Source organism: Squalius cephalus (assembly GCF_949319135.1).
Source record: "Squalius cephalus genome assembly, chromosome: 1".
NCBI classification, from domain to species: domain Eukaryota; kingdom Metazoa; phylum Chordata; class Actinopteri; order Cypriniformes; family Leuciscidae; genus Squalius; species Squalius cephalus.
Window position 1 is genome coordinate 9,410,970 of NC_137122.1, and position 20,530 is coordinate 9,431,499.

Genomic DNA, 20,530 nt, shown 5'->3' on the forward strand with positions numbered 1-20,530 from the left:
AAGAGAGTGATGAGCGCGATTGCTGGCAGCTGGGCAGCGGGAAGGATCCTGAAGGGGCGATTGGACTGAGTGGCAGATAAAAGGAGAGGAGGCAGGAGAGGGCGGTGGTGAGAGGTGAGGCGCGCAGCACGTGAGCGGCCGTGGCCGCGGGAGAGAGAGGCACGAGCGGGGGAGCACAGTTCGAGATGTGAGGCACGCAGAACGTGAGCGGCCGCGGCCGCGGATGCGGAGGGAGGCCGCGAGAGAGAGAGGCACGAGCGGGGGAGCACAGTTCGAGATGTGAGGCACGCAGCACGTGAGCGGCCTCGGATGCGGAGGGAGGCCGCGAGAGAGAGAGAATGAGAGAGACAGACGAGAGAGACAGACGAGAGAGACAGACGAGAGAGACAGAGAAAACTTCGGCTGGATTGCGGGCGGAAGCCTTGGTACACTGTGAGTCTGTTGAATTGCAGTTTTATTGTGGAAATGAGCACGAGTGAAACCTTACAGTGTGTGGTGGAAATGTGAGTGTGGGAATTATTTCTGCTGTTCACTCGCAATCACAGTTGTCCATTCCTCTCTCTGCCTGGGTCCAGCGAAGAACCTGCTAACGCTGTGAGTTATACATATTCTCCTCTCTCTGCCTGAGCTCAATGAAGAACCTGCTAATGCTGGAAGAGCCTGCTAATGCTCGAAGAGCCTGCTAATGCTGGAAGAGTCTGCTAATGCTGTGAGTTATATGTATGCTCCACTCTCTGTCTGAGGCTAGTGAAGAGCCTGCTAATGCTTGAAGAACCTGTTAATGCTGTGAGTTACCCGTATCCATTCCTCTCTCTGCCTGAGCTCAATGAAGAACCTGCTAATGCTGGAAGGGCCTGCTAATGCTAGTGAAGAGCCTGCTAACGCTGTGAGTTACATGTACCCTCCACTCTCTGCCTGAGGCTAGTGAAGAGCCTACTAATGCTGGGAGAGCCGGCTAATGCTGGAAGGGCCTGCTAATGCTAGTGAAGAGCCTGCTAATGCTGTGAGTTATATGTATGCTCCACTCTCTGTCTGAGGCTAGTGAAGTGCCTGCTAATGCTTGAAGAGCCTGCTAATGCTGTGAGTTACACGTGTCTATTCCTCTCTCTGCCTGGGTCCAGCGAAGAACCTGCTAATGCTGTGAGTTATATGTATGCTCCACTCTCTGTCTGAGGCTAGTGAAGAGCCTGCTAATGCTTGAAGAGCCTGCTAATGCTGGAAGAGCCTACTAATGCTGTGAGTTACACGTGTCTATTCCTCCCTCTGTCTGAGTCCAGTGAAGAGCCTGCTAATGCTGTGCCGAGAAACGCGAAGAGAACGCTGAAGAGAATGCGGAAGCTGTGGATTATGTCCATTCCTCTCTCTGTCCGAAGGTGCTGAGAAATGCGAAGAGATACATGAAGAGAATGCCGAAGAGACTTTTTAACATTGTTTTTATTATTTAATAAAGAGTATATTTATTTTAAATTCTGTGTCTGCCATTTCCTTCGTGTCCACGGCCGGCTCCTCAGGGGCGGCACGCAAGCGAAGGGGTGGGCGGCCCGCTGGCGCTCCACCCCGACCTGTGACAGTCTACTCCATCTTTTCTACAGCATAGGAGTAAAAGTCATCAAAATAATCTTTAAAAAGGCAACACAATGTTTTTGTCCACCTTTGTGAATAAATGACCTTCTCCAAAGATTGGTTCCTGTTCAGAACTTGATTGACAACATCAGAATGTTCCCTGGTCTGCATGCGTGTCCACAAACACAAATGTACTCAGTCCTTCAGAGGAGATCCTGGTTCCAAAACTATATGAGAGAGAGAGAGAGAGAGAGAGAGAGAGAGAGAGAGAGAGAGAGAGAGAGAGAGAATATTAGTGTCACATTATTTTTAACCTCCTTTTTTGTTAATTTTTATTATTATTTTCACAAAAACTGAATATATATTTGTAAACAGCTTTTGTCAATAAATAGCATACAAAAGAACTAAATTAAATTATGCCAGATTAAATTAATACTTACAAATCCTAAATTCTGTCCAAAAATGCTGAGATCCATAGAAAGAACGACTGAAATCGATGATTTTAGCCCATTTTAGCTTGTCTGCAGTGAAGGAGTACCTGTTTGAGACAAATACACAGTAAGATACATGCAAGAAGTCACTGTGTGATGATCGTTCTCCTTCCTACAGTAGTTAACCCACCTGTGCGCTGATATTAGGACCTTCCTAGTCAGGTGGGACTGCAATGGTAGAGTCTTCTGGCTAATGAAATATCAAAATAATGCAAAAATATAAACTTAAGTTGTTTAGAATGCTAGATTTGGTATGAATGAATTAGTGAGAGTTTTACTGCAGTACTTACCTGGATACGTTTAATCTGGTGAGACTGAACAAAGACAATGGTCCATCTTCTGATTGGTTCATTTGCTGTGTAATAAAGTTAGACATAATGCAAAGGTCACTTATTTGATATAAAGTTAGCCAATTTTATAGAGATTTTATAAGATATTGTAAGCTACCTAGTCTGCAGTGGCTCAAAAGCAATTTTCACATAGCGTATGCAAATCATTTCAGCAAATTTATCTCAAAATATATCACAAATGGGCTGGCCTACCTCTGGAATCTTGCTAGAAGTCACTGGCGCGAATTGGCGCTTTATTGCAGTTGCCTTTAAACACAAAAATGGAAGTAGCCCAAATATTAAATTCCATAAAAAAATTTTTTTTTAAAACTATAATATGGAATAGTTTGCAAACTAATGCTAAAACTATAAAGGTTCTCATCAGTAGGCCAACATTAGGCTATATACAGAATTTCACATTAGTTTATTCACATTTATTGTTAATGTAAACGCGTTGCGCGTTGGCATATTTTAACTCGACAATTCAATAATCTAACAAAGACTGTAAAATGAAACGTTAGTTTACCATGGTAAAGTTTGTTACCGCCATGTTGACGACGAGTAACGTTAGGCTAACGTTAACGTTATAACTAGTGGTGGGCCGTTATCGGCGTTAACGCGAGACTCTTATCGCGCGATAAAAAAAATATCGCCGTTAATCTATTCCCCAAGTTGGGTTGGGAGATGGCTCTACTACACAAGCTATGATGACGCAATCTACCCGCGGCCGCGAGGTAAACCCGGCTGCAACGCATATTCGTCGTCATCTTAAGTAAACACGGCTGAAAGTGAAAGCTGCAACATCCATTATTTGGACTTGGTTCGGATTTAAGCCGTCCGACAAACAGCAGCAAACTATCCGAGTGTGTGGGGTAACGGTTCGGTAAGTTAACACACGACTAATCCGTTCTACCACCTCAAATTCAAAACGAAACTGAAACTGATATCACTGAATACCAGCCCGCGCGTATTATTCTCAATCCAATATATCTTAGTGGTGTAACGTTAACACATAAGCTCTGTCTACGCCCGATTTTAAGAATCGTTGTTGTGTTTCTTTTTAACTGAAAAGACATCAGTTAGACAATATTATAACTTTAAATTTGGGGTTTCATAAGCTCAAAGCTATAATAAACATTAGACCTACTTAAGATCTCTGCAGCTAGTGTACTTAAATTTTATTTATCTGCAAAATTATGTTGTATACTTACAGTTTTGCACAATATATGTTCTCAAAACTACATATACCCTTTAAAAAAAATGAGCAGTTGTTTAGCAGGGTCTGTGTAACCTGTTCTGTAATGGTTTTATTATAATATACTGTATATCGTTATCGCAAGAGGCTGCAATGTATATCAAAATATAGATTTTAGGCCATATCTCCCATACCTAATTATGACCGCCGCTAGCGTAGCTAGCGAAAGCGGTCATATAGGGATTGTCAAAGTTTTTTTTTTTTTTTTTTTTCGTCACCTTACTGAATTTTTCGTCAACGATACCAGGGACACCGAAGCACCGGGGAACATGAAATTTGGTGGGCATGTAGCCCCACTAGACTTCTAAGGAAAAATTTCGTTTGGTCCCCGGGGGCCACACTCCCCCCCCCCCGCGCTGGGCCCCCCCAAACCCCAAAAAATGCATTTTTTCCTAAATAACTACCTGAACCGTGGCACCGAGGATGAAGACATTTTTATGGTATGTTGGTCTACTAGACTTTTACGGAAAAATTTTGTTTGGTCCCCGGGGGCCACTTCCCCCCCCGCGCTGGGGCCCCCGGAAATTTTTCGTCAACGATACCAGGGACACCGAAGCACCGGGGAACATGAAATTTGGTGGGCATGTAGCCCCACTAGACTTCTAAGGAAAAATTTCGTTTGGTCCCCGGGGGCCACTCCCCCCCCCGCGCTGGGCCCCCCCAAACCCAAAAAATGCAGTTTTTCCTAAATAACTACCTGAACCGTGGCACCGAGGATGAAGAAATTTTTATGGTATGTTGGTCTACTAGACTTTTACGGAAAAATTTCGTTTGGTCCCCGGGGGCCACTTCCCCCCCCGCGCTGGGGCCCCCGTAAATTTTTCGTCAACGATACCAGGGACACCGAAGCACCAGGGAACATGAAATTTGGTGGGCATGTAGCCCCACTAGACTTCTAAGGAAAAATTTCGTTTGGTCCCCGGGGGCCACTCCCCCCCCGCGCTGGGCCCCCCCAAACCCCAAAAAATGCAGTTTTTCCTAAATAACTACCTGAACCGTGGCACCGAGGATGAAGAAATTTTTATGGTATGTTGGTCTACTAGACTTTTACGGAAAAATTTCATTTGGTCCCCGGGGGCCACTTCCCCCCCTGCGCTGGGGCCCCCGTAAATTTTTCGTCAACGATACCAGGGACACCGAAACACCGGGGAACATGAAATTTGGTGGGCATGTAGCCCCACTAGACTTCTACGGAAAAATTTCGTTTGGTCCCCGGGGGCCACTCCCCCCCCCCCGCGCTGGGCCCCCCCCAAACCCAAAAAAATGCAGTTTTTCCTAAATAACTACCTGAACCGTGGCACCGAGGATGAAGAAATTTTTATGGTATGTTGCTCTTAAGGGCCCACATCAACCTAGCCCATAATCACTCATTTGTGATTTGCGCCCCTCCCATAAAAAATGAAAATGCAATATTATTCTGCTTTAATCGCCCCTATCTTCAGTGGAGATGTTCAGAACTGCACCATATTTCATGTGTATGATTAACTTGACATCCTCTGGGGGTATCCTCTGCTAAGTTTCGTAGAATTTCATCCATGGGGGGGTAGCAAAATAAATTCATTTATGTGCACATTTAGTGACTGTACACTCATCGGCCTGTAGATGGTGCTGTTGAGCGAAGGGTTGCTGGTTTAGGATGATACTGTCACACACACACATGCAGGAATACAAACAAACGCAAGCATGCACACACACTGACATCCACACGCACAGACACACACCCATACACACACATACAAATCCACATGCACAGACACACACACACAAACACACACGCGCACACATGTACGCACACATACATACACGCACAGACACACACACACACACACACACACAGACACACACATACACAAACACACACACATACACACACACACACACAAACACACACACAGATAGACATGCACATACTACTACTTTTTTTAGGTATATACATAAACACGCAATACAGCCAAATTACTCCACGTCATTTATTTTTGTGGAAAGCCACTGCAGGCCTGAGCGGCGGTCATATTTTGTACCGCGATGCGGTACATCTAGTTGATAGCCTATAGTTGATAATAACATAGGCCTATGTTGCCTACGGACGGTAACAGTACAGAAGTAACCTTTTACAGTCTATGAGTAGAACAGCTTTCTCAAGCAGTTTGTGATGCATTTTGGAAACAGGAGATGAGCCCCTAGTCTAATGCGCCACCTGGCTTGAGAAACCCGTTCTCAAAGACTTAGCCTACTTTTATAGTCATTATTTGGGTAGCACACATATTCTGAATGCCTTCGGCAGAATTCAAATGTGCCATTTTAATCTAGATTAATCTAGATTAATTTCAAAATTAATCTAGATTAATCTAGATTAAAAAAATTAATCTATGCCCACCTCTAGTTATAACATAGGTTAAACTGGGCGCAATCCTGTCAACACACACAGAATGTTTTTTTGTTTTTTTTTACCTTGCTTGCTGATCTCTCTCTCGGTGAAGTGAATTCCGTCTCTTCCCCGGGCCAGACACGAACGCCGCGATCCGCGTTGTAGACACGCGGTGTAAGACAAAAATTAGGAAATAAAAAGCACGGTGGAATGGTGCCAGCCAGAGAGGCAGTTACGTCAAATACAGTAGTATACAGCAAATTTAAAAAATACAGTAAGTCTCTGTATGTGGTGTGAGACGTCACAGAAAATTCCCATGATGCAATGGGAATCACAGTTATTTACTGTAAAGAGAAATAGCAGTATAATACTGCGGGATTTAAAGTAAATAACTGTAGAAATTACAGAAAAGTCTAACAGTGTTTGACGTCATTATGTATCTCTTCAATGGAGTTTAATCATAGAGTATTTAGAGATATCTCAAATCAGATTTATTACAAGTGCAATTAAAATTGCAGATATCTCTAAATATTATTCTGACTAGTAAAATAATAATTATGAATAGTCAAAATACATTTATGACTATCCAAAATATATTTATGGATAGTCAAAACATAGTTGTAGATGCTAAAATGGCTTGCCATACTATAACGGCTTGTCATGTGTTCCCCTCTCGTTCCTCCCAGTGCAATACAGTGTCAGAAGCGCGAGTCCTGAAAAGTGAGTAAAACTGAGGAGCAAAACAAGTCTCTGATAGAAAACATACAGTAGTAGAAGAAGAAGAAGAAGAAGAAGAAGAAGAGAGAGCAGTTCACGGTATTTCTTATATTTACAGAACCATCACACATTGTTCTGGCGTCTTCTCACTGATATAAACATTTAGTGCAGCAGCAGCAAGCATCCCAAGCCAACTTAAAGTTTGTCTCAACAAAATTTCTAATCTAGTTTAGCTCTTATCTCCGTAACAGCCTGTGGAAGATCTTCAGCAAATCAGAGGCATGAGGAGAATATGTTGAGTTCATTCAGACCCGAGCGATTTTGTGTGCTTTTCTGTGATTGTCTCGATGTTTGGAGTAAGAACTGTTACTGAATGTAAAAGCTTGAGATCTGTGAGGGGCATTGATGGGAATCGATCTCAAGTGTTGCTGCTGCAGATATTTGACAGAACACATTTGTTTATTACTTAACATTTTTAATAATACTGTCTGGAAAATATACTGTTAAATACTAGCCTATAATGAGCCACTTTAAATATATTTATGTTTGGCAGACGCTTTTATCCAAAGCAACTTACATTGCATTCAAGGTACACATTTTACATTTTGCCCATGACTTTGGCGTTGCTAGCGCCAACGCTCTACTGTTCGAGCTACAGGAAAGCCTAATATAAATATATACATAAATCTTAATATAAATATATGGGAAACATTAAATTATTGCTTTGTGCTACTCTTTATTTTTAAAGGTTTTGTGATCGTTGTCAGTTTCTGTACTACAAAACTGCATGTTCTATTTACATTACTTTCTAACAATGAATGCAGTTATTAGAAACTAGAAGTACATTCAGATTCATATGAAGGCTATATATGATGGTGTTGTAGTTATTTACGCAGCAGGGAACCCGTGTCAGCTGCCAGAGTTTGTGCCCCGGGTGTCAAGTCTTCTCTGGCAGCTGTTAGTTCTCCCATTAGCTCTGGTGTCAGGTGTCACGGGAGTTTGCCACCGTTTCTGCTGTTTGCTCAGTAAAAACTACACTGTTTCTAAAGATTTAATGATGCATACTATATACCAGCAAGCAGAGGAGACCAGAATATGAACCCAATGTTCCCAAATGTGTAAGCATTTTCCCAAATACAATATTTTTCTATTTTCCCAAATTACACCATTTTCCATTACACCTTTTTCCCAAATTACACACACAAAAGGAGTGCCCAGCTGCTGATAGACAGTATTTATACACACACACACACACAGACATGGACACGTCTCCTCTGATGTCACTCTACACACACACGCATACACCCACTCACACACACACACACACACACACACACACACACACACGCACACAAATAGAACATTTGTATTTATTTGTTTATTTATTGTAACATATTGATTGTAAAATTGCTGTAAATGAATTGTAAATGAAATGAATAATTCTTATTCTAATTGTTAATTTCATACACATCCTCTACAGATAAAGTATGGTCAAAGTATTTCATGTTTACTGATGTTAATGCTTCAAACAGTGTCGTTTTTACTGAGCAAACAGCAGAAACGTCTTCAAACTCCCGTGACACCAGAAATCGTGACAGCTGCCAGAGATCATGAAAGGTGTTGTTGTGGTTTCAGTCTTTTTGGGAAATCACTTTCTCAGAGATCTTTGATGCCAGAAATATTAGACTTTATTTCACAAATGAAGCCGAACGCCTCCTCTGCAGAAAGACGTGCTCCAGCTCAATGGCCCGCATTACATATATACACACATCCTTGTCCAAAAATGGTCACACCCTATAGATATTTTGGGCAGGGGTCCGACCTTTCTTCAAGCTCCCAAAAACCAAAGTCACAGACACAGAGGAAATAATAGTGTACACATATATAGCTAAATGACTTATTTTCTAAATAATACAATCTTCTGCATTCCCTTTCACTATCCTTTTCCAAAGTGTAGTTTCAAAATCCAGCCCCCTCAGTTATGCTATCTAGTGACAAACCTCTGCTTTCCAATTACTAGATTATGCCACTAAACTCCGGGGGAGCATTCGAGCCAAACATCTCTCTCCATATTTTTTTTTCTTTCAGTTGTTCTTTTTCTTTCAATGGAGAAAGTAAAAGACTTGAATCCAAAAATGAAACATTGTTATAAGTGAAAATTGGTTCAGCATTGCCTGTTATTGTCACAGTTATATAGAATATGTCAAACATCCATATGAATATGTCTAAATATCCATTATACTATTAAATGTTTTCTTGCAGTGTAGACATCCTCAGACACCCAGGGCTCATCCATCATCTTCTTCATCCTCTTTTGAGGAACTTCAATCAAAGTCCAATGATTGTAAATATCAATTTGGTTTATAAACCCAATCTTAATAATTTATGTGTCTTCCCTTTAAAATTAGTTTTCATTATCTTAACAATTTTAGTACTTCCATTTGCTTAACCGTGGTTTTGAAAACTAGTGATCTTTAATATGGGAAGTACACAACAGAAAAATAACCCCCTTTCAATATTGCAACTCCAAAAAGCATTCCTAATTTAGCAAATCATGCTCATAATTCTCCAAACTTTAAATCAAGTTTTCCTTAACTTTTTGGCTCAATCATATTTGCAAAATGTTTCCTCCCTGCGCAGGAATATTTAAGAAAAGTGTACAATAATCTCCAAACATAAGTCATTCAAATCTCTGCTGATTATATTATTGATTCATTCTACGTTTTTGTTTTGCACGATCCATATGAGTTTTGATTCAAAATAGGGCTGGGTAAAAATAACTATTTCTCTTTTTTTATGAAGGAATATCAATTCTTAAATTGAATTTTTAGTCAGTCATTTTTAGTTGATGAACGAACAGAACATTGTAGTGCACCTTCTATCCAATGAATCACAATATGCCATGTGCTTTGTTATACAGAATAACATTTCAAATTCTGTCTATTTTATTACGAAATTTAACAATGAATATCATTTTGGCACTTTTAATCTCACGTGTTATAGCTCCTCATTCTCATTGTAGCTCCTCAGTTCAAGAATACCTTAACTGAATAGCTTTTCTTCCTTTTTACTAATTTCTAAATAAACTATGAATAAACTTATCATGTCTCATGTAATCACTCAAACTAAGAAAGCTTTGAGAGCAATGTTACATTTACCTCATAAAAGTCATTCAATAAACTTATTAGACAATTAGAAAAAATAACTCTACATATTCAATATATGTTCATTTCTTTTTCTGTATATCTAAATAAATCGAACAATCTATACGTTTTTATTTCAACCATTTCAAACATAAGGCATCAACTTATTAAAACTTCCTTGTGTGTAATTTGAGTTTTTGTATACAATTAATTTTAGTCTTCAATATTTCTGGAATGACTGCTGACCCATTATCTGAATTTATTTCTGATAGAATTTAAAATATAAGAAATACTTCTCTGGTAGAACTGTAATTACTGCTCCTGACCCTCCTCTTAGGGATGGGCAGATCGATGCTGCAGTGTCGATATATCGATACTCACAAGATACTTGGTATCGATAGCTCTACAAAAATATCGATATTAAAATTATATTAATAATTTCTGCATTATTGTTGTGTTTTTGGTACTTCTTTTTAAGGTTTGTGCTAAATAGAAAACACCCCTACATATTTAGCTGGCCCGTTAGAGAAGCGAGCGACGTGCCCTGCCCACATGTTCACGTCATGTACACGGCACATATCGCACATTAGTTGAGTAGTTGCACACTTCCGCATAAACAGAATGGTAGACTACTATGGCAGAAAGAAGGCGAAGTGTATTGTGGTGCTACTTTTCAACGGCAGACAAAAATATTGCAATATGCAATATTTGTGACAAGAAAGTTTCACACAGCAGCAACACAAGCAACCTCATTTAAACATTTAAAAACAACACACCCTGAAACGTATTAGGCTCAACAAAAACAAGCTGCCAACAGTGCCCAGTCTCCCGCTCCACCCTCTGTCCGACAAAAGACGTTGCAGGAGAGTTTTCAGGGATGCAGACCCTATCCAGGTACTACAGAGTGCACAGTCAGTTATTATCTCCTTCTCTCTCTTTCGTTAGGCTACATTTGGGTAAAAACTAGTGCTGGGGAAAAATTAATCGCGATTAATCGCATCCAAAATAAAAGTTTGTGTTTGCAGAATATATGTGTGTACTGTGTATAATTATTTTGTATATATAAATACACACATATGCATGTATTTATTTAAGAAATATTTGCATGTATATACTGTATATACATTTATACATAATTTATATTATATATAAATATAAATAATTTATATATAAATAAATAAAAATCTTAAATATATACATGCATATGTGTGTATTTACACTCACCTAAAGGATTATTAGGAACACCATACTAATACTGTGTTTGACCCCCTTTCGCCTTCAGAACTGCCTTAATTCTACGTGGCATTGATTCAACAAGGTGCTGAAAACATTCTTTAGAAATGTTGGCCCATATTGATAGGATAGCATCTTGCAGTTGATGGAGATTTGTCAAGTCAAGTCAAGTCATCTTCATTTATATAGCGCTTTTAACAATGTAGATTGTCTCAAAGCAGCTTTACAGAGAGAAGCGTATAATTTAAGGCAACAGAGATTGTTTCGGCTGTACAGCAGAGTTAAGTTATTTCCATCTAAAGTTAGTTTTAATTGATTTGCTTCCGTCGCAATGATCATTTGTTATTAAATTAGGGGCCGCTAAGACGACACCATTCTCTCTACACAGACTTTAAATGCGAACCTGTGAGAAACACTGATGGCGTTCACATGCGCATTTAGAATGGGTTCTATAGTTATGTGCGTTTGAATATACGCAGGTTTGGAATTCCCTACAAGCCAAGCCTAAACAGAATACTTGTCTTTCCTTATAAATTTTGATAAGGAATTTTATTTTATTTGTTGCTTTGGGGTAGGACCGCGAGACGAATTTTCCCGACAACGCCTTATCTGTAGAGTGGTAGTGGGATCCTCCATAGGGAGAGACTAGTTGGCACTTCAGCACTGCGTTGTCATCGGTCCAGGCGAAGGTCCTTCGTCAGATCTGGATACGGCCTGGATCCGGCAGGCTGCAGGAAAACCTCGGGATAAACACAGACACTAAAATTAGCGTAGATGCCATTCTTCTCATGATGTAACGAGTACATCAGGATTTTTGGGAAGTGTTCCCGGTTCCGGCTGACCTACTATATGCAGCCTAACATTAAATTATAGAAGTCTATAATGTATTATGTGAAAGCTAGGTCAAAGAGATGTGTCTTTAATCTGGCTTTGAACTGACAGAGTGTGTCTGCTTCCCGGACAATGGTAGGAAGACTGTTCCAGAGTTTTGGTGCTAAATAGGAAAAGGATCTACCGCCAGCAGTCGATTTTGATATTCTAGGTATTATCAACTGGCCGGAATTTTGAGATCGTAATAGACGTGACGGACTATAATGCGTTAAGAGCTCGCTCAAGTACTGCGGAGCTAAACCATTCAGTGCTTTGTAAGTAATCAGCAATATTTTAAAATTGATGCGATGTTTAATAGGGAGCCAATGCAGTTTTGACAGAACTGGGCTAATATGGTCATACTTCCTGGTTCTGGTAAGAACTCGAGCTGCTGCGTTTTGAACCAGCTGTAGTTTGTTTATTAAGCGTGCAGGGCAACCACCCAGTAGAGCATTACAATAATCTAGCCTTGAGGTCATGAACGCATGAACTAACTGTTCCGCATTTGTCAATGAGAGCATATGGCGTAATTTAGATATATTTTTAAGATGGAAAAATGCAGTTTTACAGATACTAGACACGTGACTTTCAAATGAAAGATTGGTATCAAAGAGCACACCCAGGTTCCTAACCGACGACGAAGACTTAACAGAGCAGCCATCAAGTGTTAGACAGTATTCTAGATTATTACGTGAGGAAGTTTTTTGTCCAATAATTAGAAACTCTGTTTTTTCAGAATTCAGAAGTAGGAAATTACAAGTCATCCAATTTTTTATATCCGCTATGCATTCCGTTAATTTTGTGAATTGGTAAGTTTCGTTAGGTTTTGAAGAAATATAGAGCTGAGTATCATCGGCATAACAGTGAAAGCTAATGCCATGTTTCCTAATGATATCTCCTAAGGGTAGCATGTACAGAGTGAACAGCAGCGGTCCTAGTACTGAGCCTTGTGGTACGCCATACTGAACTTGTGATCGATGAGACATCTCATCATTTACTGCTACAAATTGATAACGGTCAGATAAGTATGATTTAAACCATGCTAGTGCATTTCCCGTAATGCCAACATAATGTTCTAATCTATTTAAAAGAACGTTGTGGTCGATGGTGTCAAATGCAGCACTAAGATCGAGTAACACTAATAGCGAGATACAACCACGATCGGATGATAAGAGCAAATCATTTGTGACTCTAACGAGAGCTGTTTCGGTACTATGGTACGGTCTAAATCCTGACTGGAAATCCTCGCAGATATCATTTCTTTCAAGAAAGGAACACAGTTGTGAGGATACCGCCTTTTCTAATATCTTTGACAGAAAAGGTAGATTCGAGATCGGCCTGTAATTGACTAATTCTGAAGGATCAAGTTGCGTTTTTTTGACAAGCGGTTTAATCATAGCCAGCTTAAAGTTTTTTGGTACGTATCCTAGAGACAAAGACGAATTAATGATATTAAGAAGAGGATCTATGACCTCTGGAAGTATTTCTTTCAGTAGCTTAGTCGGTATAGGGTCTAACATACATGTTGTAGATTTAGATGATTTAATGAGTTTAGTAAATTCTTCCTCTCCTATAGCAACGAATGAATCAAATTTTTCCTCAGGGAGACTACAATGCACTGCCTGATGTGATACTGTAGTAGACGGTTGCATAGTTATAATTTTGTCCCTGATATTATCAATCTTATAAGTGAAGAAGTTCATAAAGTCATTACTGCTGTGTTGCTTGGAAACTTCGGTGCTTGAAGCTTTATTTTTCGTTAGTTTAGCCACCGTTTCAAATAAATACCTAGGATTATGTTTATTTTCTTCTAATAGGGTTGAAAAATAAGCAGATCTAGCAGCTTTTAAAGCCTCTCTGTAAGTAATTGAGCTCTCTTTCCATGAAATGCGAAATACCTCTAGTTTTGTTTTCTTCCAGTTGCGCTCCATTTTTCTGGCTGCTCTCTTAAGGGCCCGAGTGTGCTCGTTGTACCACGGCGTTGGACTTTTTTCTTTAATCTTCTTTAAGCGCAACGGAGCAACTGTGTCTAAAGTGCTGGAAAAGAGAGAGTTAAACGTTTCTGTTGTAATATCTAGTTCTTCTAAGCTATCTGAGATGCTGAGATGATGAAACTGTTTAGGAAGATTATTAATAAAGCAATCTTTAGTAGCAGAAGTGATAGGTCTCACATATTTGAAACACGGAGTCGGCTTTGCAGCCTTGGCTAAATGAAGTTTACACGAGACTAGATAATGATCTGAGATGTCATCGCTCTGCTGCAGAATTTCAACGGCATCCACATCTATTCCGTGTGATAATATTAGATCTAGAGTATGATTACGACGATGAGTAGGTCCTGACACGTGTTGTCTAACTCCAATTGAATTTACAATGTCTTTAAATGCCAATCCCAATGCATCTTTTTCCTTATCGATGTGTATATTAAAATCACCAACAATTAGTACTTTATCTGCAGTCAATATTAATTCTGATAGAAAGTCCGCAAATTCTTTGATAAAGTCTGTATGGTGCCCTGGTGGCCTGTATACAGTAGCCAGCACAAATCTCAAACGTGGGATGCACATCCAGGGCACGAAGCTCCCGTTCCACCACATCCCAAAGATGCTCTATTGGGTTGATATCTGGTGACTGTGGGGGCCATTTTAGTACAGTGAACTCATTGTCATGTTCAAGAAACCAATTTGAAATGATTCGAGCTTTGTGACATGGTGCATTATCCTGCTGGAAGTAGCCATCAGAGGATGGGTACATGGTGGTCATAAAGGGATGGACATGGTCAGAAACAATGCTCAGGTAGGCCGTGGCATTTAAACGATGCCCAATTGGCACTAAGGGGCCTAAAGTGTGCCAAGAAAACATCCCCCACACCATTACACCACCACCACCAGCCTGCACAGTGGTAACAAGGCATGATGGATCCATGTTCTCATTCTGTTTACGCCAAATTCTGACTCTACCATCTGAATGTCTCAACAGAAATCGAGACTCGTCAGACCAGGCAACATTTTTCCAGTCTTCAACTGTCCAATTTTGGTGAGCTTGTGCAAATTGTAGCCTCTTTTTCCTATTTGTAGTGGAGATGAGTGGTACCCGGTGGGGTCTTCTGCTGTTGTAGCCCATCCGCCTCAAGGTTGTGCGTGTTGTGGCTTCACAAATGCTTTGCTGCATACCTCGGTTGTAACGAGTGGTTATTTCAGTCAAAGTTGCTCTTCTATCAGCTTGAATAAGTCGGCCCGTTCTCCTCTGACCTCTAGCATCAACAAGGCATTTTCGCCCACAGGACTGCCGCAAACTGGATGTTTTTCCCTTTTCACACCATTCTTTGTAAACCCTAGAAATGGTTGTGCGTGAAAATCCCAGTAACTGAGCAGATTGTGAAATACTCAGACCGGCCCGTCTGGCACCAACAACCATGCCACACTCAAAATTGCTTAAATCACCTTTCTTTCCCATTCTGACATTCAGTTTGGAGTTCAGGAGATTGTCTTGACCAGGACCACACCCCTAAATGCATTGAAGCAACTGCCATGTGATTGGTTGATTAGATAATTGCATTAATGAGAAATTGAACAGGTGTTCCTAATAATCCTTTAGGTGAGTGTATATATACAAAATAATTATACACAGTACACACATATATTCTGCAAACACAAACTTTTATTTTGGATGCGATTCATTTTTTCACAGCACTAGTAAAAACCTAATATATATCCTTCGGGCAACCCGCATGTTATATATAATGGGTCTGTAATATATATATTTTTTTTTTTTTCAAAAGAATAGTTATGTTCACCATTGGTGCATCTGTTTGATCAAAAGTACAGTAAACACAGCAATACATATATTATTACAATTTAAAATTATTATTGGTGAAACAATCTTTCGTTCATGTGAACACAAAATATATTTTTTGACCCTCCTCTGGTACCATGTAGAGCCTTAAATTAAGTAGGTATACCCTTGTATTGACAAATTGCATCCGAGTACCCTTAGGTTCTATTTTAAAATGTCTTTTAGTTTTATTTTATTTTCCTTCATGACTTGTCGTAATTACCACTGTGCTATGTCAATTTCTTGAATTAATTGTTATCATTCATTATTTTAATTTCTTTTCTAATATCTTGTTATCATCGTTTCTACGTTGCTTTGATATTGTTTTTTCTCTTCAATCAAAATTTTTCTGTTGGAGTTATTATCATGTTGCTACTAAGTCTATTCAAGGGCTGAACATTCAATGTTAGAAAGGTTTATATAATTCTCTTATGGAATTTTGATGTTCTAAAAATAAAAAATAAAAAAATTCTCTCTTTCATTTCAGAGCTGATGGAAGTGAACGAGGAGAGAAAAGAACTGAGTGAAGTGGAGGAGGAACATCATGTCAAACCTGGAGACAAAACTTTGAGTCGCTCAAAGACTAAAAATACATTTTTAAAGAAAAGAAGAGCCAAGAAATCTACAACCTGCACTCAGTGTGGAAACAGTTTTGCAAACAAATATAACCTTGAGATTCACATGAGAATTCATACTGGAGAGAAGCCGTTCACATGTGATAAATGTGGGAAGAGCTTCACACAATCAGCATACCTTAAGAAACACATGATGATTCACACCGGAGAGAAGCCGTTCACATGTGATCAGTGCAGCAAAACATTTTCAAGGGCATCAAACCTGAAGTCACACCTGACAGTTCATACGAAGGAGAAGCCGCATTCATGTTCTGTGTGTGGAAAGAGTTTTTCATGGCTGCAAAGTTTACAAACACATGAGAAAATCCACACTGGTGTGAGAGAGCACATGTGCTTTGAGTGTGAGAAGACTTTTATTACAGCGAACGGTTTAAAACTGCACCAGAGAATTCACACTGGAGAAAAACCTTACAAGTGTTCACACTGTGACAAGAGATTCAGTCAGTCAACACATCTGAAAACACATGAGAGGATCCACAGCAGAGAGAAGCCGCACACGTGTGATCAGTGTGGAAAGAATTTCTCTTTTAAAAGTCACCTGAAGATACACATGAAGATCTGTTAGATCCACAGCTGGAAATGACTGAAATTCACTGGGGGGACTCTAGTTGGGAAGATTTTTTACTTTTAATACTTCGATGTACTTAAATATAAAAAAATAAATATGTAATTAAAAAGTAATCTAAAATACTATTAAACAGGCTAATTTCATGTTTCCTCCAAACGATATTTTCTTAATTATCAAGATAACAACATTTAGGAATTTTGTGTGGCACAAACACATTTAATCAACAGAATCTCTTCTTGGACAAAATTACCTGTTTGATTTTGGCCAAATTAAACACACATTGTCTAGGAATTTGCATATTTGGTGCATACAGAATTGAACAGGTCAACCAAACATTTTAAATACATTTGTCCTTGGGTTAGAATGTTTTGGATGGCTCTCATAGGAAGGTAATATGATGCCATAAAGAATCGCATGCGCAGGGTGAGATTTGTGAAAGTGTACACAAGTTTGCAAGCCTAAATTACATTTGCATGCGCAAGAGAAGATTTGTAAAGGTGTAAATCGCCTTTCAAGTTTAAGAAAAAAAATATTTGTAAGTGTAATGCATGTATTGTGAAGCTGCAATTTCATGCTAACGCAAAATAAATAGGATCTGTATTCTTCTGACTTCCATTTTTACACTTTTGCCACACAAATACGGCCAAAAGCTTTGCAGGCCTGTGAACAGCAATTTGCAACCGAAAACAACAGAGCCAGGAACTGCAAAACAGATTGATCGCGTAAACGTTACCTAATATAACCCCGGTTCTCTCTAGAAGAGGGAACGAGTGTTGCGTAAGTTACTCACGCTACGGGTAAAGTCATCTTTTCTCGAGATATGAAGCCAAACAATTATCCTTAATTTTTGTATTTATTGTCAACGCAGTGCAGCAGCAAGCAAACCTAGAACAAGCTATCTAGCGTGTTCATTGGCTGCCCTGCGGCAACTGCAGCAGTCTACCACTGAGCCATGCGTGACGTCACTCCCAATGAAGGTGCTTCGCGCCCTCATGCCTCACAGCCCGCCAGAATGGGGGTGGCTTAGCGTATAAAAGGAAGGGCTCAGGGGCTGCTTACCTGGTTTTCATCGACTTAAGCGCAATGAGCTTGTGGCCCGAGCACGGCGGGTTACGCAATACTCGTTCCCTCTTCTAGAGAAAACCGAGGTTACATTAGGTAACCGAGTAGGTTCTCTCAAATTGCGTAAGTTGCTTACGCTACGGGAACCCCTTGTCAACGCCGTGCGCGCCCAGCATCCACTACATAAGTCCCAGGGGAAAGCCCAACAGATAAGTGGGAATGAGGCGTCCAACAGAGTGGGCCAGCACATGTACATACTGTAAGCACACAGCAGGAGATACAGAGCGGCGCAGCCGGTCAGTATTGCGACCCTAATAGTGCAGCTCAACCAGGAGAGCTAAATTAAGTGAAAGTAGACTGCACATGAACAATCTGGGCAGAACATACACACGACTTAGACTGACAAAAGTCTAGCCTGCAAGGCAGGAACTTCCAGGTTATAAAACCTAACAAATGTAAAGGGGGAGGCCCAACCTGCGGCCATACAAATGTCATGAATAGAAATCCCGCTGGACCAAGCCCACGACGAGGCCATGTCTCTGGTGGAATGAGCCCTGATGCCCAAAGGGCACTGCAGGTCTTTAGACTCCTAAGCTGCCGCAACAGCGTCCACTATCCATCTGGACAGACTGTGTTTCGAGGCGGCGAGACCCTTGGTGCGTCCACCAAAGGAAACAAAGAGCTGCTCCGAGCGCCTGAAGGCGGCGGAGCGCGTGATATAAATTCTCAGCGCTCTGACAAGCCGAGAGAGAAATGACCTGCGCTGTGAAAGGAGTGTCGATCACCTTGGGGACATAACCATGTCTCGGTTTGAGAATGACTTTAGAGTCATTGGGTCCAAACTCAAGACATGCTGCGTTAACGGACAACATGTGTAAGTCACCCACGAGTTTGACTGATGCTAGGGCTATCAGAAAAACGGTTTTGAGCGGGAGGTATTTCAGATCCACAGTCTCTAAAGGTTCAAAGGGTTGAGCTTTCAGGGCCTCCAAGACCAAAGAAAGATCCCAAATAGGAACCGATGGGGGCAGAAGGGTATTCATCCTCCTGGCTCCTTTGAGGAAGCGGATGATGAGGTTCCTTCCCATTGCCTGGCCGTGCATTGGCTCAGCAAACGCTGCAATAGCCGCAACATACAATTTGAGCGTGGAGGGGGACCTGCCCATGTCCAGCAGCTCTTGAAGGAAGCAAAGCACCCACGAAACCCCACAAGTTTGTGGGTCTTCATTTTTGTCGGTGGACCATTTATTAAACACAGACCATTTAGACGCATAGAGCCGTCTCGTAGAGGGAGCTCTAGACTGTGTGATCGTGTCCTTCTGGCCAGGCAACGGGTATCCATTGATTGTCCATGCATGCAATGACTAGCACTCTGGATGAAGATGCCAAATCGAACCGCCGGCTTAAGAGAAGAGATCTCTTCTCACAGGGATCGGCCATGGGGCTGAGTCTGTCAGCCGCATCAGTTCTGGGAACCACGTTTGGTTCTCCCATCGTGGGGCTATGAGGAGCACCGAGTGGCTCGCTTCCCTGATTCTCCCGATGACCTGTGGTAACAGTGAGATCGGAGGGAAAGCGGGCAGCTGGGCCAAGCTTGGGCCAGCGCGTCCTCGTTCTTTGAAAAGAACCTTGGGCAATGAGAGTATTCCTTTGATGCAAAGAGGTCGACTTTTGCTTTGCCGAAAAGGCGCCACAGTAATGTCCGAGGATTTAGGGACCATTCCACCGCGGGAACGTTGTCCCTGGACAGTCTGCCTGGGTCATCGTTCAGGTGGCCCGGCATGTGCAAGGCTCTGAGCGAGCGCAGTGAGTGCTGAGCCCAAACGAGGAGGCGTTCCACCAGAACACAGAGATTTTCGGATCTGACATCGCCATGGCGGTTCACGTAGAACACCACAGACATGTTGTCCGTGCGGACTAGTACGTGGTGGCCTCGCAGGTAAGAGAGGAAGTGTCTCAGCGCAGTCTCAACCGCTATCATCTTTAGAAAGTTTATGTGAAGGCGTTTCTCCCGGTCTGACCAGAGGCCATAGACCGGTCTGCCCTCGAAAAGAGCACCCCAACTTAGGTTGGAGGCATCTGTCGAGATCATCTTCCGGTACGAGACGATTCCCATTGTCCGTAAACTGTAAACTTAAGTTCAGTGCCGTAAAGATGAAAATATTTCTACCATATTTTTTACAGTAAAGTACTGGCAACCACAGCTGCCAGTTTTTTACCGTAATATTTAGATCCCTACCGTAAAACCTAAAATATTACTACCATGTTTTTTACGTAAATCGCTTTCAACCAGCTGCCAGTTTTTTACCATAAACTTAAGTTCAATGCCGTAAAACATGCATATTTTTACGGGTTTTTTTTTTTACGGTAAACGACTGTCAACCACAGCTAGCAGTTTTTTACCATAAATTTTAGTTCAATGATGTAAAACATAAAAATTGCTACCGTTTTTTTACGGTAAG

General features: G+C 41.0%; 2 long non-coding RNA genes across 3 annotated transcripts in view; one reads left to right on the forward strand and one right to left on the reverse strand.

Annotated features, from left to right (window-relative positions):
• Positions 1-1,720: 1,720 nt before the first annotated feature.
• LOC307164035 lies at positions 1,721-2,246 on the reverse strand. Of its 2 annotated transcripts, none has more exons than XR_013822196.1 (3): positions 2,185-2,246; positions 2,000-2,101; positions 1,721-1,778 (listed from the first exon to the last, which is right to left on the reverse strand). It is a non-coding gene; the product is annotated as an uncharacterized lncRNA (long non-coding RNA). The 2 variants fall into 2 exon arrangements; XR_013822197.1 differs by having other exon boundaries at positions 1,722-1,790; positions 2,004-2,101.
• LOC307164096 overlaps positions 1,721-20,530 on the forward strand; it is a 249,343-nt gene continuing 230,533 nt past the window's right edge. Inside the window, exons 1-2 of the long non-coding RNA XR_013822215.1 lie at positions 1,721-1,781; positions 1,846-1,887. This is a non-coding gene — a long non-coding RNA (uncharacterized lncRNA). The remainder of the gene's footprint in view (positions 1,782-1,845; positions 1,888-20,530) is intronic.